This window comes from Olea europaea, chromosome 10, assembly GCF_002742605.1.
Source record: "Olea europaea var. sylvestris chromosome 10, O_europaea_v1, whole genome shotgun sequence".
Taxonomy (NCBI): Eukaryota; Viridiplantae; Streptophyta; class Magnoliopsida; order Lamiales; family Oleaceae; genus Olea; species Olea europaea.
In genome coordinates, this window is record NC_036246.1 from 15,967,321 (window position 1) to 15,974,521 (window position 7,201).

The window sequence follows — 7,201 nt, forward strand, 5'->3', positions numbered from 1 at the left end:
TTAATTAAATCCGGTCCGTGAATTAATTAATCCAATTAATTAATTCAGGGCTATAAATAACCAATCCAATTAATTAATTTTATCCAACGATTGTTAAATCAATTAATTGGCAATTTGCAATCTTCCAATTCTCTTTTGTGTGCGATCAATCAGCTTCCCGACCACGATGCCTATTTACGTGAAATATTATTTTGATTTAATCAAAATCGATAAATTAAACACCCTTTTAATTTATCACAAATTCACACTCGCTGTCCCAAATTGACAACTTGCTAATGTATCAGAGCAACACATGTGACGGGAAATGTCACGTGGTATGACAAAATCAAAACTGTTCGTTTACCATAAAACTATAATCCCTTCGTCAATATGATCCGATCAACTACGAGATATGAAAGTTTGTCAATCTCGATTATCGATCATATCTTTTATTCTACTATTAAGCCAATATGAATCGAAAACTCCTTTTCGACTTATACGTATACTTTGGCCAAGGATTTCATTATTAACTTAATTGAACGAAATGCAGGTCACAATCTCTTACTATCTAAGAGTGACGAATCCTCTATTAGTCATTCACAACCTTCATATGGTTCTTGACATACCCGAACGATGTCATATTAGCGGCCCTTGGCAGAACAACATCCAACACCGTCAAAGCATGACTGTCCTCATACAAGGTACTATGATATCCTCAAGTCATAGGACCAATTCCACTACCGAACGTTAAAGATTAACCATTGACACTCAGATAGTTATCCATGTGAAATCCTTAGCGGGTCTCCAATGTTTTGTTTTATAACAAAACATCCGTGTGTTCATTTAAGTGTCACCACACTTTAGCTCGTAAGATCAGCTACTTACTTCACAAGTAAGAAATGTCACACGTGATGGTTTATCTGTATCAACGATATCTATATCTCGTTATTATTTACGACCACGATTTATTCAAGATCCAATTATACGTAATTTGTATCTCACAATCACAACTCCTTGTGATTAACAAATCACTTAAACTTGGATCTTCGGACTCTATTATTTGATATTATTTATCACAAAATTAATTTTAATAAATAATAGACCTTGCCAAAATTAAATGCATTAAACATATTAAAAGTGTTTACAACCTAAATCGATTAGATCTAGAGCATAACACTTGCAAACTCTCACTTGCACTAGATCCAATCACTCATGTATCTAATGCTATAAGCATCCACATGATGATCATGTTGCTGTTGTGACAACGGCTTTGTCAGCGGATGTACAATATTGTCATCTGTGGGAACTCGCTCTATCATTACGTCATTTCTTTGTATAATCTTCCTGATGAGATGATATCGCCTTAGCACATGTTTGGATCGTTGATGAGAGCTCAGTTCCTTCGCTTGTGCGATGGCTCCATTGTTATCACAATACAAAGGTATGGGATCAACAATGCAAAGAACGACTCCAAGTTCATTAATGAACTTCTTGATCCAGATAGCTTCCTTCGCTGTTTCAGAAGTGGGAATGTACACGACTTCTGTTGTTGAATCAGCGGTTGTCTTCTGTTTGGAACTTTTCCAACTAACTGCTCCATTGTTAAGAGTAAACATATATCCTGATTGAGACTTGCTATCATCTTTATCGATTTGAAAGCTGGCATCAGTATGCCCATGAATTTTCAGTTCATTTCCTCCATAGATCAAGAACACATCTTTAGTCCTTCTCAAGTACTTAAGAATGTTCTTAACCGCTATTCAGTGTTTCTCACCAGGGTTTGCTTGAAACCTGCTCGTAACACTTCGAGCATATGAAACATCTGGTCTTGTACATAGCATCGCATACATGATAGATCCTATCGTCGAAGCATAAGGAATCTTATCCATGCGACTCCTTTCATCATGTGTTTTAGGACACATATCTTTTGAGAGGTAAATCTCAAGTGACATGGGACATAAACCTCTTTTAGACTCTTCCATATTGAATCTTCTCAAGATTTTATCTATGTACGACGATTGGGATAAGCCTAATAATCTTTTAGATCTATCTCTATAGATCTTGATTCCCAAGATATACTCTGCATCTCCCATATCTTTCATGAAGAAATTCTTTGACAACCATAATTTTACCGATTGAAGCATTGGGATGTCGTTTCCCATTAATAATATGTCATCGACATATAATATTAGGAATACGACCGCGCTCCCACTTGTCTTCTTGTAAACACACGGTTCATCTTCATTTTTGATCAAATCAAACCTTTTTATTGTCTCATCAATCTCATAATCATGGTATGTAGCTATTACAACAAAATCCAAATCGACTTCAACATGGCTACAGGCGAAAAAGGTTTCATCAAAGTCGACCCCTTGTCTTTGTGTGTAACCCTTTGCTACTAGGTTTGCTTTGTATGTATGGACGTTTCCATCCACATCGACCTTTTTCTTGTAAACCCATTTACAACCTATCGATTTTATCCCACCTAGAAGGTCGACCAAGGTCCAAACCTTGTTCTCATACATTGAGTTCATTTCGAATTCCATGGCTTCTTGCCTCTCTTCGAGTCAATACTTGACTTCGCTTCTGCGTAATTTGTAGGTTCATCATCCTCGACTAATAATACATGATTAGTAATCGTGAATTCATACCTTCTGGGAGGTCGAATGATCCTACTTGATTTACGCTGAGCTGGAGTGTCCTCAGGGTTCTCTACATCCGGATCAAGAGTCTGTTCGTCAACAGGTGTGGGATCAGACTCAGGTTCATCTAATTGGTCAACAGTATCTATGGATTCTAGAACTTCTTGAAATTCTAGTTTGTTCCCACTACCTTCTCCTAGAATAAACTCTTTCTCTAGGAATATGACATGTCTTGAGATGAACACCTTCTTTTCAATAGGATTATAAAACTGATATCCAATTGTCTCTTTTGGATATCCCACAAATACGCATTTATTAGATTTAGCCTCAAGCTTATATGATTCATTTCGCTTTACATAAGCGTCACAGCCCCAAACTTTCATGTGAGATAAGTTTGGTCTTTTTCCTCTCCATAGCTCGTATGGAGTTTTGTCGACCGATTTAGATGGGACACGATTAAGTGTGTAGCACGCAACAATTAGTGCATGACCCCAAAATGATTTTGGGATGTTTGCATGGCTCATCATAGATCGCAACATGTCTAACAAAGTGCGATTCCTCTGTTCAGATATACCATTATGTTGCGGTGTATATGGCAGAGTCCACTACGAGAGAATCACATTCTCTTTTAGATAATCTAAAAATTCTCCCTTTAAATATTCTCCACCTCGATCTGATTTTAGCGTGAGAATATTTTTACTAGTCTGTTTCTCTACTTCAAGTTTGAATTCCTTGAACTTTTCAAGTGCTTCAGGCTTGAATTTCATCAGATACACATTACCATAGCTAGAATGATCATCAGTGAATGTGATGAAGTAAGAGAAACCACCTCTGGCGGTGATTGACATGGGTCCACATACATCAGTATGTATTAATCCTAGCAGTTCTGTGGTTCTTTCTCATTTTCTAGTAAAAGGGAACTTGGTCATTTTGCCTAACAGGCACGACTCGCATTTGTCAAATGATTCAAAATCAGTTGACCCCAAGTATCCATCTTTATGTAACTGAGAAATGCATTTGTCGTTAATATGACACAGTCTACAATGCCAGAGGTATGTTTTATTTAGATTATCACTATTACACCTTTTATTTTCTATACTCATAATAGACGACTCAGTATCAAGAATAAAAATTCCATTTTGCAACACACCACAACCATAAAAGATCTCATCTTTATAAAACAAACAACGATTGTTCTTAACATTAATTGAAAAACCATTCATGTCCAAACACGAAATAGAAATAATGTTTTTAGTAATGCGCGGGAACAAAATAGCAATTTTCTAATTCTAATACTAAGCCTGAGTAAGAAGTATGTCCCTACAACTAATGCAGCAACTCTTGCTCCATTCTCTATGCGCAGGTCAACTTCTCTTTTCTATAGTGATCTACTTCTCTTTAGTCTCTGCATATTTATACAAATATGAGATCCACATCCGGTATCTAATACCCAAAAAGCTAATGAAGTAGACATATTAACCTCGATAACAAAAATACTTTAAGTAGAAGCTTCAGAAGATTTCTTTCCCTTCAAGCTAGCGAGGTAAGCCTTGCAGTTCCTCTTCCAATGACCTTTCACTCCACAGTGACAGCATGGATCATCAGATTTGGTATTGTCCTTGCCTGCTTTGACTGCTTTGTTATTGCCCTTAGCCTTTTCGGATGTTTTCTTAAAACTTCCTTTGATTTTCCTCTTAGTGCCCTTGGAGGAATGAATAGCTGGGACATGCCCAGTGCTAGCAAGACATTGGGCTCCACAGTTTTAAGCAACTCAAGGAGTGTGCATTTGATCTTATTCATATTGAAGTTCATATTGAACTGTGAATAACTATCTGGCAGAGATTGCAGAACCAAGTTAATACTTAGTTCATGATCCATGATAAAACCCAATGAAGCCAGTTTCTCAATGAAACCAATCATTTTCAGCACATGAGCACTGATTGAAGATCCCTCTGCCATTTTACGCCGGTATAGTTGTTTAGAGGTCTCATACCTCTTCACACGAGATTGTTCATCATACAACTCCTTGAAATTAAAAATCATAGTGTGCTTCCATACCCTCATGTTGCTTCTGCACCTTAGGTGACATAGCTGCAAGCATCACACATACTGCAGTGTTATCGTCACACTGTGTTTGCTGTAAGTAGCCACATTTTCCTGAGTGGAATTTCCAGGAGGCACCAATGGAAAGAGCTGCTAGAGGTCATACCCAATTTTCCCATGCTTGAGAACGATTCTCAAATTTCGGTGCCAATCGAGAAAATTTGGTCCGGTCAGTTTGTTGGCATCCAGTATGCCTCTCAAATTCATATGATTACTCATAATTCAAAAACTGTAAATCACGAAAAAATGTAGAATTAATACGTATTATAATGCATATGCACCAATTCAAAAACGTGCTCCCACTGTTTAAAATAAATTCATGACCCTCATATATAAATTATTTGAATCCACATTTGATTTCGAGTGGGCTGGGATCCCATTCGTTGTATCAAGATCTTGAGTGTACTCAACAAATCTTAATAAAATATTTGGGTAGATATTATTATCAATTGTATCACCATACAACTCCCAGATCATTAAGCTGACAACTCTTTTGTCTTCACACATCTTATGTGTTAGCTTAACATGCCTCTAAAACTTATCTCCTTGAATGTACTCAACAAAAGATATATTTTAGTTAAGTCAAACCCATTATTCAAAATTATCAAACATTGCATAGTGTCAAACATATCCCTAATAGACCAGCCTTGAGTGTACTCAACAAGTTAAGGTCAATTTAGGATTCTAGTTTTTCACTATAATGATGGAAGGCAAATAATACTAACTTAATATTTTAACGAGGGATTTAACGTGTAATGTTCTCTCTCTCTATATATATATATATATATTATTTAAGTATACATCAACTATGCGAATTAATATATATAAATAATAGTATGGATGATTATGAACTTATTCTATCTATAGTTCCCAAACCAAAGGAAAGACTAGTTGGTCAATTCCTAAGGGGTACAACATTGGATCAACACTAATGCACCATCTCCATGGTGGGTTGCACCTTCAATTAGTCAAGCTGCAACATGTATCCTATACTAGTTGGCACGCAGGTCTAAAAGAAATTGGACTCCCAGGCCCATAATAATAATAATAACAACAGACTCGCAGGTCCAAAATAATAAAGTGCTCGCAGGCCCATAACAACAACAATAATAACGGACTCACATGTCCAAAACAATTAAGGGCTCGCAGACCCATAAAACAACAAGAAGTAAATCAACCATTCAACACATCCATATGGTCGAGTCCATAATCATCCATAAATAAACATTCATCACATAAATATTTCCTTTGTATAATATCTAATATTATATGCAATGTCTCATAAATCTAGCAATTATAGTCATTAAAACTAATTTAAAATTTTGGATTGAAATAATTAAATAATTAATTAATCATCTTAATTAATTAACTTAATTGGCGGGCCTATTTAATTAAAATCAAATTTTAACTAAATCCTGAATTAGAGTCCAACTCTAATTCCATAACTATTGGGCGAAGTAATATAATCAAAATCGAATTTTAATTAATTATTAAATTAGAGTCATACTCTAAATTTTAATTTGCATTGGGGAAGTAGTATTAATTGAAATCAAATTTTAATTAATATAATATTAGAGTCCAACTCTAATAAAATTGAATTAATATTTTAATTTAGGACAAAATTCCCAAATAAAATAAAAATTCAATCTAGGGTCAAAGTTAAATATTTAAGTTAAAATCTAATTTCAACAAAAATATAAAAGTCGTCAAATTTTAAATATATCATTAATTTTGACCCTAATTAGAAGCATGGGTCAAATCCAATAAAATCTTAATTTCAAAAAATATTTTGAATTCAAATTTAAAAATCATTTTCAAAATTGCAATTTGACCCAATTCAAAATTAAAAACAAGTCCCTCAATTTCGTAAATTGCATGACAGGCCCCTCTAACAAAATTGCAAAAAACACCCATATCTCTTAATTACAGGCAGGGGCTCACATTAATTGCAATAGAAGCCCCCGACTCCATCTTTCCCAAAACGTAAAACCCTAGAAAAAAAAACTTTTTTTTTATTTATTGTTGGCGGCACCAACCAACGCCACCTGCCCATAGCCCAGCAGGGGACTCCTCTGGTCACGAAATAATTCTTTCGATTTAAAACTACCGCAAGTGTACGGATCGTAACAAGTAATAAAGTGGATTCTTAAAAGTCCGAATATCGTCCCTCAGAGATTGAGTAGATCAATTCTATATAATATAGCCTTAACCGAATCTAATTGAGTGAAAATATGGTCCAAATGCAAAAAACCCTAATTTCTATCAAAAACCCTAATTTCTCAATTAGAAACCCTAATTTCGAAATTTCTCTAATTAAACAACTCAAACACTCAAGTAAATGAAATTATTCAAATTCAAAAGCTAATTTATGGAAATGAATCAAAATAAAGTCATAGGATCACGAATACCCAATTGAAGTTATGAAAACCCTAATTTCATAAAATCAATGACCCGATGAAAATTTGCTAAATCAATGT